This window comes from Furipterus horrens, unplaced genomic scaffold, assembly GCF_987537825.1.
Source record: "Furipterus horrens unplaced genomic scaffold, mFurHor1.1.pri manual_scaffold_7, whole genome shotgun sequence".
Lineage (NCBI taxonomy): Eukaryota > Metazoa > Chordata > Mammalia > Chiroptera > Furipteridae > Furipterus > Furipterus horrens.
This window is the reverse complement of record NW_028327177.1, coordinates 37,578,550-37,593,395: the sequence shown is the minus strand read 5'-3', so window position 1 is coordinate 37,593,395 and position 14,846 is coordinate 37,578,550.

The window sequence follows — 14,846 nt, the reverse complement described above, 5'->3', positions numbered from 1 at the left end:
CAAGACTCTGGTATTATTATGTTCTCTTTTGAAAGGGGCTCTGAATCAGTCTTTGCTAATGATGGCACATTGATAACAAAAGGTGATGACAGGTGCAACCAAAAAAAGGACAGGCAAAGGGTGGTGATGGGACCTAGGAAAGCACTGTGGGGTAATGGAGAAAATACCCTGCAGCAAAAGTGCCTCTTCAACCTTTGCTAAATGTTTCTAACATAAAAGCTGAAGCTTAGGTTAGAAAACAATTTCAGTTCTAGATTCTAGCTTAATAGCTCATAAAACCTTCTCTTTGGAGATTAATATTACCATGATGTAATCAACTTTAAATTGCTTTTTAAAAAATATTCTAGAATCAGGGTGAATATATTCAAGATGCATGAAACTGAAAAATACTCTTCAAATATACTCATTCATACAGATCCATCTGAATATGAATATTTCTGATACACAGATACCCTAATTTAAAAAATAATACACTGAACATAATTCTTTCCAGAAAGTTCAAACACATTTTTTTTTCGATTGTAAGTATCCCTACTATTATGCTAGCATATCCACACACCCACCAGATGCATTTTGAATTCTAATCTGATAATGGCAAAGTTGGCCATCTACCTTTGGAAGGTGGCATTGTGCAGTGGAAAGAACATAAGTGACATAGCTTCTAGGCTCAGGTCCTTCCCTGAGCAGTCACCTTGGGGAAAGCCTGACACACTATGGGGTCCTGTTTTCTCATATGTCAAATTACAGAGTTGGATCAAATTAAAAGTTAAGTTTCTTTCCTGTTCTAAAAATATATAAAAGAAATTATCAAATGTTCAGGAGTTCCAAATGGGAAGAGAAGATACAGAAATGCTTCCTAGGAAAGGTAAAATTGGAAACAGGCATTGAAAAATACAAAATTAAAATCAGGCAAGTTGAGTTTGCTGGGATCCGGGGAGGGAATTAATCCCACAAGTAAATAGTATGAAAGCTGGGAAATGTGCAGCCTTTAGGAAAACAAGGGATCTCGTTTGGCTAGAATAGGAAGAATATGTAGAGAATAGGTTTTAGTAATGCAGAAAATGGGACCATACGGCAAATATTTATTCAGAATTTACTATGTGCCAGACACTATCCTAAGCATAAGATACAACAATAAGCCTGATATGCAGAATCTCCTTAGGGGGACTTACAGGCTATTGGGGAACAGAGACTATTTAAACAGCTATAATAGGAAAGATTATGGCAAGAACATAAGGTCTGGAGGTGTGCAGTCTTTGAAGATGTTATACTTAAGCTAAAATCTAAAGGTTGAATTGATGTCAGCTGGGCACAGCTTGGAATGCACAATTTAAAAGATTATTCCAAGCAGCAGAGAAGTATTTGCCTTTCCTAACCCTTTATTTCTAAATCCCATTAACTAAATTGTGCACCACATATTCACTAGCCAATTGAAATTGGCATGCAAAATAGGTGTTTACCATCCCTGGTCTAGGAGATACTATACCAGATATAGTATGGCATCTCTTCATTTTTAAACACACACACACACACACACACACACACACACACACACACATATGCTTATGGTTTAAAAGGTCTCATAAACACTATTTGTGAAAGTCAACAAATAGAACATTGACAACAAATTGTTCATTCAAGCCTAGCCAAATTTTAATGAAACTAGGTAATTTTAAAATATAGTATATGGAACTTGTATGGTAAAACAGCTTCCAATTGTGTATAATGCTTGCTGAGAGCCTAGAAATAAAAGGCTATAAATTTTAAGTTTTGAGTTTCTTTAGCAAGATTTACCAGTTAAGGTATATAATGGGAAAAGTCTAATGGATTTATCTAAGGCTAAAGTTTGAGAGGAAAAATAGAATTGATTGCAATTGTAAGACGGGGTCTAGACTAGAAAGAAAAGACATAAGGCCAGAAAATTGCTGACAGAATGAGAGAGATGGGAACTGACAGTTCCAATAAGTCTGAAGAATGTGTTGGGAGAGAGAAGAACAAGGAATAAGCATAACCAGTGAATGAAGGTGGCCAGGGAGTGGGATAATGACATTCAATGACAAAAGGGGATGGTTTGGGGATTGAAAAGGTTTAAAATATGGTCGTGGGGATGAGGCTGAAAGAAATGGAAGAAAGCAAGTACATGTGAGGCTGTGACTTTGATTGAAAGGTTACATGGATATTTAAGTTACCCAGTATGGTAATGAAAATAGGAATGGGGTCAAAGTTTTAAGTTCTGTGTCAAAATTTTCAAAGAATGTGGATCATTTTCTTTCAACTAGGAACCCAAATGAAAGTAAATAAGTCCTAAAAACAGAGAATATGTAAGAGTCAGATGCCATAATCAACCTAAAAGCCCTGAAGGAGGAGAAACAAGAAGTTATTTAGAAGTGATAGTGGTTAGGGCAAAGAATCTAGCCACCTGCTTCCAGAACAAAGCTGTGTAGAGAAGGAGAGGCAAGATGAGGCAGAGCCTTTGAGCAAGAGTTGAATCACACTTTAGAGTAAGGTCCTGCCTGGTGTGAAGAGAGGGTGCAGAGGTTGAGGGTACAAAGTGAACACAATGGAAAGAAATGTCTGCAGATTCAAAAGAACAGAGATGGGAAGGGGTGTATGTGGAGATGGAAGAGGGTGTAGGGGAGATAAATGGTAATGGAAAAAATACAATTTAAAAATAATGTAAAAAAAGTGAAGCACAAAAATGGGTTTGGAAGCCAAGGTTGGAATGAGAATACAGAAATTGGAAATGTACTGGAAAGGATTAGAATTATGACAATGGTGAATGGTGGCAAGGATAAAAGTGTTGGTGTTAATTAGCTGATTTAAAAAATCTTAATAGAACTTGAATGTAAAGGTAACTCCTGTTGAGATAGACAGAAGCACCCAGTTATGTCTGATACCACATGACAATCTCTGCCCATTGGCTGAATTCCTGCCTTAAAAAATGAGCTGTCTTATGTGGAAAGGTAGGTATAGCAGGAGATATGGTGACCTCAGTCAGAGTTCATCTGTGGAGACACAAAATGGTTTGTGTGAAAAGGAGTTGCCTCTTATTTAAAGATTGCTAGGCAGGGTCAGTGTTGGTGTTGGCGTTAACTGGATTGGCTGGAGTTAACAGGTTTATCAGGGTTAGAATTCAGGGTTGGTCTCCATTCTCAGATGGAACTGGAATGGAAGCCACGCCGACCAGTCAGAGGGGACAATGGAGTTGTAGGAGTGTGGAAAGAGAATATAAATGTCCATAGCTTGTTGCTCACACACTAAAAGTCTGTCTAGCCACAGAGAGTCACACATACAGGACCCAGGGCCCTGTCACTTTGGGCAGGAACTCCTGTTCATTGCAGCATTATTTATAATAGCCAAGATATGGAAACAATCTAAGTGTCCATCAATAGATGAGTGGATAAAGAAGTGGTGCATATATACAATGGAATATGACTCAGCCATAAAAAAGAATGAAATCTCGCCACTTACAACAACATGGTTAGATGTAGAGGCTATTGTGCTGAGTGAAATAATTCAGACAGACAAAGAGAAAGACAAATGCTTGGTGATTTCACTTATATGTGGAATCTAAAAACAAAATAAATGAACAAGCAGAACAGAAACAGACTCATAGATACAGAGAAAATTTTGATAGTTGCCCAATGAGAGGGGGTGGGGAGATGAGTGAAGAAAGTGAAAGGATTAAGAAGTACAAATGGATAGTTTCAGAATAGTCATGAGGATGTAAAGTACAGTTTAGGGAATATAGACAATAATATTGTAATAACTATGTATGGTGTTAGATGGATACTAGATGTATCGGGGTGATCACTTCATAAGTTACACACATGTCTAATCACTGGGTTGCACATCCAAAACTAATATAATAATGTATATCAACTGTAATTAAAAAATTAAAAAATATTTTAAGAAATTAAAATATTTCCAACTTGAGCTCCCTTTGATTGCATGACTGAATGTGTCAAGGTAGCTGGACAGGAGAGGCATGAACTGATACAACCATGGCTGTAAACACACTGATAACTGAACCCACTTGGGTTCAAGTCCTTTAAAAATTACTTATTAGACAGCACAGAAATATCAGTGACAGGTTATTGTACCTAATAAAGATGAGCAAATTTGTCCCCCCCTTCTGGAAAGTAAATTTTGGGGAGGATGCGCTTCACCTGTCCTCCTATCTGCTTTAATAGCAATCTGAATAGTCTGGAGGTGAACAGCCAAAGATGTGAGCCATGTCCTGAATCAGATGAGGACACGTGCACATTAGGATTTCAACATATAAGCCATCAGGGTCATCAAGACATATCTCCTCGGAGCATCCTTAGGATGTGTTACCCATTCAGCAGGGACTCCTTCGGAGCACAGCAAATCAAATGTCCTAAATGAATTCAAGAAAGGAGAAGGGGGATGCTGGAAAAACCAAAATCAAAACAGACTTTTTAGATCTAATAACAGATGAACGTACCATACAAAAACTAAATAAAAAAGGTGCAAATAGCAAACAAATGTTACCCTCTAGAAGACAATGGCATCATGACATTATTAAGACAAATATCGGACTGGGAACACAGGTTAGGTTTTCTTTGTGGAAATGATTTTTTTCTTGGCTTTCATAATGCAAAAAGATGAATTAGTAATTATGTTTCTCAATGGTAGCTTTCCTTTCTGGCTTATTTACTTAAAGAGATCTATTCAGGCCCTGACTGGTATGGCTCATTGGATTGGGAATCACTCCGCAGACCCGGAAGAGTTGTGGGTTTGATTCGCGGTCAGGGCACATGCCTGGGTTGTGGGCCAGGTCTCAGGCTGGGGGTGTGGGAGAAGCAACCAATCAATGTTTGTTTGTTTTTTTTTATAGTTCCTGATTTCAATCAATGTTTATTTCACACAGATACAAAAGGAAGGTGAAAAAGATGTGATTGTGAGGCTGCACTATTTGATATCAGAATAAAGTTAACATTCTCTTTTTTGGGGTATGTCTATAGTTTTTATTTCCATTCAAATTATAGCCTTATGAAGCTCATATTTTTGAAACAAGAACAAAAGTATGTATTTTATATTCTCTTCTTTTTAGTGGAAATTGAAGGAGGAAAGGCTCAAGGAAAACCACTCAAGGGATATGTAACCATGCCCCTGTGTCCCTGCATCGCAGCTGACACATACCTCCTCCCTCCCCAACCCCGCGCTGCCTCTAAGATGGGCTCTCACAAAGACAAACACAACTTTAGTGACATGAAATGAGATCTGGGACAAGAAGGGCCCTTGGGCCACCAAATTGGGATGATATCTGCTTTCAGATGTTTCCATTTTAACCAATAGACTCGTAGTGGCCAAAATTCTGAACAGTTCTCAAATATTTCCATGGAACATACCATATATATATATATTTATTTATTTATTTATTTATTTATTTATAAAGTTAAATATACATGATCTCATACAGAAAATTTTCCTATACACTCATGCGTGGCATAATGACATTTTGATAAAAGATGGGCCACCTGTATGGCAGTGGTCCCATAAGATTACCGTGGAGCTAAAAATTCCTGTTTCCCAGTGATCCAGTAGCTGTCTTAACATTGCAGCCAGCAAAACATAGTAACTGGTATAACGTCATAGCGTAACGTCATAGCGTAACGTCCTAACGTAACTTCCCAGCGTAACTTTGTAACAACATTACGTAGAACGTTGTAGGTGGTGTATCTACATAGCCAGCGACCTCTCACTCACTCACTCGGAGCACCTTGCTGTCCTCCAAACTGCATTCATGGTAAGTGCTCTATACAGGTGTACCATTTTAAAATCTTTTATGCTGTACCTTTTCCGTATTTATATATGTTTATAGATGCAGAAACTTACCAGTGTGTTACAATTGCCTACAATATGCAATATAGTAACATGCTATACAGGCTTATAGCCTAGGAGCAATGGACTATACCGTCTAGGATTGTGTCCGCTATAATGTTCTCACAATTCGAAATTGCCTAAAGATGCATTTCCCAGAACATATTTCCATCATTTAGTGGTGCAGGACTGTTTTTAATTTATATATTTCCTTTCCATTATTTGTAGTTATTTTAACGTAATTCTTTCAGATGCAAGTGAAGCCCATTTCCTCTACTTTGGTAATTAGTGAAAAAGAGAACACCTGCCAATGTTTGCATTCTAGGCTATGCATCTTTTAATTTTCAGTTTTTTAATATCGTGAATTAAAATTCAAATGGAAAATTTAGCACACATGGAATATTATGTAAACTTGTTTATCTCTGATGCGTTACTCAGTCTCTGTTTTTGAAATGTCTGTTAACTTAGGAACTTAATATAAAATAAATCCTAATATCTATCAACTCTTAGCAAGGGTGATGTGTTAAGATCCGTTGAAGCTAGCATTTTGACTACACAAATTTAAGTGCAGTTGATTATTATCAACCATTTTGATACCAGACATACAATTTTATATAATCCATTTTTTTTTCCTACTGCCTCTTGTAATGCTATTTATTTTGAAGACTTAGGCATTCTGAGGCATGTGTTTTCCAAGTCCCAAAGCTAAGGTATACATGCTGTAATGTTAATGTGCTTTTTGGAGACAATTCCTTCTAAAATCTCATTTTATCCAATAATTATTTTATCCAAGAGGCTGTAATCATGAAATACTTTTCCAGTAAAAATCCTCCAGTAATATATATGAAACTTTATAACAGTTTATTACTACGGAAAGAGAGCATTTAAATCCAGTAAAGCAGCATTCTCATTTAGCCTCTTTAATGAAAAGACTAGCTTAGCTATTATGAAACATCTTTCCGAGTCTGGCCTTAAAAATGATTATGCCAACAAATAAAGATTTGGCATTGGGTAAGAGTGTGGGTTTTGCAGTCAGAAGGTTTGAATCTCTGCTCTTTTCGTTTACTAAGCCCCCTAAACTTGGGACAATTAACTCTTAACTTCCCCCACCTGAGAAATGGAGGCTTATGGCGCACTCAAAGGTATTTTTGAGGAATAAATATATATGCCATTATATATATATATATATATATATATATATATATATATATATATATATATATGTATATGTATATAAAGAGTCCAGTGATGCAGCAAGCATTCAATAGATAACTATATCAGCTGAGTTGTGTTAGTTTGCAGTTGCAACCTTTTACCTTTTATAGTTTTATTTATAGAAATAACCCCATGCAGTAAGAACTTTAGGAATAAAAACAGAAAAGGATACTCTCTAAATTTATTTTAATAATTCAAAAGATAGAATGTTCATTAAATTATTTACTATATGTCATAATTATACTACTTACATATTATACATACTGTATTAACAAAATTGAATATTTATTGTATATATATGTAAATTGTTTGATTTAGCTTATAGCAATGTATTAGTATTTAATTGATTTCAAGTGATTCAAATTACATCAGTTAGTTAAAACTTCCAATTCATGATACAACCTTTAAGGTTTTCTGGATGCACTAGATTAAAGTAATAATCATCTGTTACCAAGTTATACAGATTTCAAATAGACAGTTCAATATATTAGTGAAATTGTATAGAACAATTGGAACTATTTGAATTTACCTAGTCTTATTATTTCTGTGTTAATCTGTGCCTCCTACAACCATCAAGAGAACAGGAAGCAAACTATAAAAGCTATAAAGGCAAACACCTTGGGTGGCTCTTTTACAGTTATTTTCTGGACATTAATTGCATGTTGTATAGGCACTGGGCTGCTTTACAGATAGACACTAAAAAATTGGGCTTTATTCTGTTACAGTTTTGAGCAGGGAACATCAGAAGAGAAATTCAGAAATACTCATCTGGTAGTAACGTGTAAGTTCAATTTAAGGACAATTTTTGATTAATTAAAAGCAATAATTGTAGACAGAAAGAGTCAAAGTCTGACTTGGGGAAATAAGCATAGAAAAGTAAAATAAGGGAATATAAGGATATTTATCTTGGAAGTAGATTTGGCGTATATTGGCAGCTGGTTAGATGAGGGAAGTCTCTGATTAATCTATTTTTTTCATAATTCTTAAAGACACATTCAATAATTATGGATGATACTACAGGAAATCTTACATTTATTATGTTTTGCCAAATGCTCTCCTTCCTGTTTTGGGCCAAGAGCCAAGATACTGAATTTTACGATATTGAGTTAGGATCTTCCATTCAGGGTTTTCAACATTCCTGTTCGCTCCCCATATTATAAAGGGCTTTGATCTCCACAACTCTTGAGACCCACAGCTAGTCATGTTTTTAACTGATTTTAGCAGTATTATCCAATATGTTAAGATACCACAAGAAGCCTTTGCTAATTTCTGATATTGTGAGCAAAAGGGGATCTTAGTTTTATTTTTCTCATCATTGCCATCTTTCCCCCACCTCTCTCCATGGCTTTTGAATCATTCCCATTCCCTTTTTGTAGACTTTGCCCCCATTGAAACTATCAAATATTTCTCTGCACATGAGCTCCATTGCTACTTCTTTCTATCCTATATCATCTCTTAGCACACTCCAGTGCTGTCATTTCCCTTCTTTATTTATAATAGTTTATCAAACATCATTTGGTTTGGGGCTTGGAGTATGGATTGAAATCAATAGAGAACATTTCCTGCTTCATGGTTAAGTGGAATCTAACTCCAGGTTTGTGAGGAATAGTAGTCTGGGGAGCTGGCCGTCCCCCAGGAAAGGCAGAGATGCTGGAGACCAGAGGCAGCTGTGTCCTGCTGGCACTTCCAGGGATGGCTGTGCTGTTGGCAGATGGTGCCTTGATAGATGTGTTTTACTGTGTTGTTGAAAACATTGTGGGTACTGAACCACAGGCAACTTTTCATTCCTCTTATTTCTGAAGCAACAAGAAAATATTTTCTGTGTCTTGGAACAATGTGCAGATCCTTTGAGACTAGTTTGAGAGTGCAACTGTAGCCATGATAGATTTCCTCTCCTTCAAAGTCTGTTTACAAAGGTTCAAGAGACCACTCTACCTATCTGTCTACAGGATGGGGTAAAAGTAGGTCTACAATTGTTTATATGGTAAAGAATACAATAATTAATAAATAGTAACACAAGAATAAACTCTGAATTTTGCATACTCACAGCTGTGAACCTACTCTTGTCCCACCCTGGTGTCTATTATCTGCTTATCTTTATCTATCTCTATATCTATTATCTATCTACCTTTATCGATTTCTATTGGCTATCTATCTACCTACCTGGCTATCTCTATCATCTGTTGATATTATTTGTTTTGGGAAGACATCACCTACTTCTGTCTATTTTTATGAGAGCTTTGAATTGTGGATATATATATATATATATATATAACCCCTGGCTGGTTTGGCTCAGTGGATTGAGCGTCGGCCTGCGAGCTAAGTGTCGCTGGTTCGATCTTCCAGTCAGGGCACATCAGAGAAGGAAAACTCTGACTCCAAAAAACCTCCGCTGCCTTGCGGCATACCTCTTCAGGGGAAAGGCTAAGGGAGTAAACCCCGACAGAAAATCCGGAGCCGGAGTCCCTAAGGCGGTTTGACGTTGTAGTCAACACCGGCAACTCCTGCGGCGCACCTGAAGCCAAGCTGTATCGACTCCGTCTTTCCCTTGGACCCTTCAGCTGCGAAGAGAGGGGGGGTCTGCTGCATGGGCAACAGCAGACCCTCCATATCACCCTGCCCAGGCTCTGTAGCTTCAGCTTCACTGGAGAGGACACTCCAGCGTCATCGCAAGATGTCGATTCAACACGGGAGGAGACAGATACCGTGTCACTCCCGAGTCGGACTGCACAGCCATTCTCGGCGGTGCAGATAGACTCTTAAGAAGCTACACCATCGTCTCTCGAGACGGACGGCTGCCGACGAGATATATATGTGTGTGTGTGTGTGTGTGTGTGTGTGTGTGTGTGTGTGTGTATGTGTGTGTATGCTGAATGAAGAAATAAGAACAAATAAATACACAAATAAAGACTTTATTAGTAGCAATTGGTTTGAATTGAACTGGGATTACTCTTTGCCAGGAGCAAACAAGGAACACCAAATTTGACTCTAGCACAAGCTACCCAGCAAAGCCTAAACAAGTATTCCTTAAAAACAGCGAGAAGATTTGTTTTCTTTGGTCCTTCCCAAAGGAGTATTTTTGAAGAAGGAAATGTTGGGTGACAGAGCCCAGGTGCTTTTCACTTTAAATACTTTTGTGGACATGATTTTACATAAAATTTTTGTTTCTCTGAATTCTTTGAAAAAAAAAAAATTGGCAGCAGAATAGCTAGGTTTTGTTTCCTTTGCCTTCAAAAGCCTCAGAGCGGAGTGAAGAGAGGATCAGCCAGCTGCAGACTGGGCCCCATTGTCTGTAGCTGAGATGACTTTATTGTTTGTTTATTTGGGGGAGTGTAGGTTAAGCTATTCCATATATTTCCCTGAATTTTATTCCTTCTCATCTTCATACAGAATGTTCTGTTTCTGCATCTACATTCACCAATTGCTTAATACACACACCCCCTATAGAATCCATCGCATCATATTCCAATTATCTGTTCATACAGAAAAGACTAACGATGCTGCCTGCAGATGGACTATATAAGTGAGCAAGTTCTTCATCCTTAATTAGAGCATGCAAAATGCTGACAGCAAAGAACATTTTTTCATGGTTCAAGACTAATAAGTGGGGTTTCTCCATTTAATTTGACTATATAAAGATGTATAATTAATTATCAAGATCTATATGACAGGGCATTTCTGTCCATTTTTCAAAATGAAGCACACAATTTGAAAGTAATGTCTGCCCCATCATACAGAACTGAGATTTATTAAAGAATTTCTATTATAAATAATGGTAAATTTACTTGAAGGACACTGAAATCAAGTAAAAGACCTAAATCCAAACCTCAAATTCTTATATTTCACAGCTTTCTAAATGTGGATGAGTTTTTTTCTTCCTTTTCTCACCTTTAGAAGGAACCAGCAATAGGAACTAACACATATGATCAATATAGGAAGTAAGAGTTTCTATCAAGCCCTTACAAAATAAACTATTATGTAAATATTTGTTGATAGAATAATGGAGTAGGCATTGGTCTTTGGCATCATGCTTTGCAAAATAGTATCTAGTTCTTTTATTTTCTGTGATATCAAACAAAAGTTGATCTTTCAGGAGGCTACTTTTCTAAAAATATTTTCTTTACTCAAAAAATCATGAAAACTTCAGAAAATGTAGGAAAGGAATGTCAACTGTATTTACAATATTTGTACTGCTATAATGCAATGGTTTGTCTATTCTACATGTAGTTCTCTACTATATTTCGCATTCTGTTAAATATTTAGAAAAATGAAAGGCTTTTCTGGTTTTTATTGTGTTTCAGTTTTTAAAAAGGGTTATTCTCTCTTTTAAGATATTACAAGTCAAATTAATTGGTTTACAAAATTTTTTTTAAGCTATATAATTCAAACACTGAATTAATATTTGAATTTTTTAAAAATACATTTACCACATTTAAAATTAGAAAGTATCATAACTAAGAATCTTTTTAAGGTATTCTTGGCTGCCAGATGGATTTGATTATTATATATTTTCACATGTAAATTTGAATTTAAGTATTGTTGTTAAACTCATGCAATATTTTTTTCTACCCCTGTCAAAAAGAAACAACAGATCCAAAATGGAATTAGTTTTGGTAAACCCCACCAAAACTTAATACCTACCCTAATTTCAGTTTGAGCCTCTCTCAAGAGTGGAATTTTAAATCAGTTGGTCTGGAATTTCATGATCAACACTAGTGAGTTAGTTATTCTGCCTGATAAAACCCTCTGTTTTCACCTAAAGGGTAGTGACCTTGCCTGAAATAATGGACTCTTTTAACTACCTTGTTCTACCCTCCCTATGCCTATAAAAACCTCCCATTTTTTATGACTCCCAAGATCTTCCTTCTGTTTATTAGATGGGATCCTGCCTGATTCATGAATCATTAAATAAAGCCAATTAGATCTCCAAATCTGCACAATTGAATTTTTTCTCTTTAACATCCCTAAGTTATAAACCAAAGAAATGCTTCTGGTTTTTATGTACAGATATAATCCAAGTGAAAATTATTATGGAATTATGTTTTGTTTTATTTATGGTGTTGGTGTGGAGGGTGTTCATTTTGTTGGCTCAGCCTGATATTATTCTCCTCCATGCTGGTCAATTTATGGTGATGTTCTGTCTTTATGTTCTCAGCAAGGGAGGGAAGAATAACCACAGATTGCTCTTATTCAGTTTGTAAAATATTCAGTGTTGCCGTGAGCTGAGAATCAAATTACAATGAACATCATGACCTTGGTGGGCTGGGGGAGGATTTTTCTTCTATGCTTTTAGGTTCTTTGGCTGGTCTAATAATCAAGTTAACAAAATACAGATTAACTGGAGAAAATTTTAGTTCTGGCCAGGTGGCTCAGTTGGGTGGAGCATTAACCTGTGCACCAAAATGTTGTGGGTTCAATTTCTGGGATAGTGGTTTCAATTCCTGGTAGGGCTGTATATGAGAGGCAACCTTTTGACGTTCCTCTCTCACATCAGTGTTTCTCTCTCTCTCTCTCCCCGTCTCCCTCTCCCTATATCCTCTCTCTAAAATCGATAAACATATCCTCGGGTGAGAATTCTAAAAAAGGAAAAAAAAAGAAAAACAAATTTAATTACATATGTACGAGAGATCCAAAAGAATAAGATCCAAGGACAATTCAGGCAATTGAGGCTTATATACCATTTTGAAATAAGGAATGGGCTAGGCATCCGGAACCTCAAAGGGGAGAAAGACAATTCACAGGAAATGGGAAGAGCAATGTTTAATAAACAAACGTTTTCCGTGTTATGCAGAGACAGTGGGGTGCAGAGAGGACCTGGAATTCCTCCCTGCCATTCCACACCTTGCCCAGGTTCTTTGTAGTATTTCTGGTGCTGGCTCCTTTTCTGGAACAGGCCCTCTTTCTAAATTCTTTTAAGCAGTTAAGGGGGATGTAAAAAGAAAAATTTCCTGAGTCTTCTATTTCTTAAAAATAATCAGCCTAAAATAATCCTCATGCCAAAGAGATGTATTTTGGGGTGGCAAAATTTGCTCCCCGATACCCTTCAGGAAAGGCTGAAATATAGTGTAATACCAGCACTGAAACAGATTAAAGCCCCACCCAAGATCATAAGAGACAGTCCCAAGGCACCACAACAATCTGGTTCCCTCTTCCCGAGGTGACCTCCCCCAACCTGATCTTTTTGTCCATAGCCTTTCTTAGTCTCTATTGTTCTTGATTTCAGTGAGATAAGACATTGTAGAGCACCCTCTTTTCTGAAATTACACTCTTGCCATGTATTATATATGGCTTTAACTTTTGCCTAAGAGAAAACTTCCAAATTGAGTTAAGAGGTTCTGGAAAACGACTTCAGGTAGATAACCTTAAACTATAGGTAGAGTCAGAGATGAGTGTGCTTAGTTGCGCACAGAGAAGTGAACACAATACAAATAGTGATAGTGCTACAGATAGCCACAAATATAAAAGATAGTCTCTCAATACAAAAGGCCACAAGTCAGAAGATAGTCTCTATATACAAATAATGCTTATATAGGTGTTCTTTAGACTTTGCTGTCAATAGCCATTTTCTTTTCTTTTTTTAAAATTCAATCTTTATTGTGTTTTTTTTCCCCATTACAATTTAGTCTCCTTAAGTCCCCTCCTGCAGCAGTCACCACACTGTTTTCCAAGGAAGAAATGTTCTCATGTACTTTGAAGTGAAGGAGTGTTTTACGTTTCTTTTTTATAGCAGAAAGCCTAGGATAAGGTCAACTTTTGGTGTTAAGCCCAAGTTTAAATGATGGTGGGTCAGGGTACCCAGTCAGTGACACACAAAGTGTCTGACATAATTTTGTGATATATTATCCTACATATTATATCAAGTGAAACATCTCTGAAGCTCATAGAAGAAAAATGATCTTGCTCTCTGATTTCTCACTTGCACTGAAAAATGAAAAGCTTTAAAAAAACATAATATTATGTCCTCCACCCAATGTAAAAATCCATGTGACTGTGATAATTTAACTAATAATATAATATGCAGATAAATTCTAGCAATGTATATGTTCAAGCTATGAAATTTTTAATGTCTTTAACTAAAAGGTTTTTAAATGCAATTGGGACTGAAGTATTTTCTAAAATACAATTCAATTATTTTTTATTGTTTATAAAACAAATGCTGGGAAACTATATGTAACCCAGCAAATGCTTTATCTTCATGAAAGCATAAATTTCTTATTATTAGGCAACTGCAAATTTCTTTTATGTGTTGAATGATGTGACTGTTATAATACTAGACTGAATAAACTACTCATTATTTTATGTTTTCTTGTGAGGTAGTCCATATGAACTGAGTAATGACGTGGTCAAAATATTTCTCATTTAAATTGTAAAATGCTTGAACAACATAAGACTTGGGAGACTTGTATCTAAATTAGTTAGAAGTCTGAGTTTCATTCACAATGAAAATATTTTCATTCTGTCTTAATTTAACTTTGTATCTTTAATTTTTTGTTTACAGTAGTATTTTTGTATTGGGCTTATTATTAGAGACTTGAGTTCTGGAAATTTATGAGCTGCAAGTTCAAACTGGTCTTCAACGTTAAGTGAAAATCTGTTTTTTCTAACAAACTCCCCCTCTCATTCTTCAGAGCTGCCCTCTCAGAACATTACCATTTTAAGTTCCCTTTCTCACCCTTTTTGTGCCAATACTGTAGTGTTTTCTTTTCACCCATTTCTGTGTTTATGCTTAAAGTGTATATTTAAAATGCATAGTTCAATCTTGGTTATTTTTTAAAGTTCAGTAT